The sequence below is a fragment of the Anoplophora glabripennis genome, unplaced genomic scaffold (assembly GCF_000390285.2).
Source record: "Anoplophora glabripennis isolate ALB-LARVAE unplaced genomic scaffold, Agla_2.0 scaffold298, whole genome shotgun sequence".
NCBI classification, from domain to species: domain Eukaryota; kingdom Metazoa; phylum Arthropoda; class Insecta; order Coleoptera; family Cerambycidae; genus Anoplophora; species Anoplophora glabripennis.
In genome coordinates, this window is record NW_019416410.1 from 205793 (window position 1) to 206062 (window position 270).

Genomic DNA, 270 nt, shown 5'->3' on the forward strand with positions numbered 1-270 from the left:
AAATTATTTAATCGTGTCTTTGAAAATTAAACACTATGGTTTATTCCACTGCGGAAAGGGTAGATATCATTTCGCTTTACTTTATAAACAATAAATGTGCCAATAGAACAGCTCAGCTATTTAATGAACAACATCAAGATCGACATGTCAGGAGGAAGTATGTTCTAGAGTTAGTAAAAAAATTTCAAGAGACAGGGAACGTAGCCAATAAAAAACGAGAAATTGAAAAACCTATAGTTAATGAAGCTAGTGAAGTTGCAGTTTTGGGAC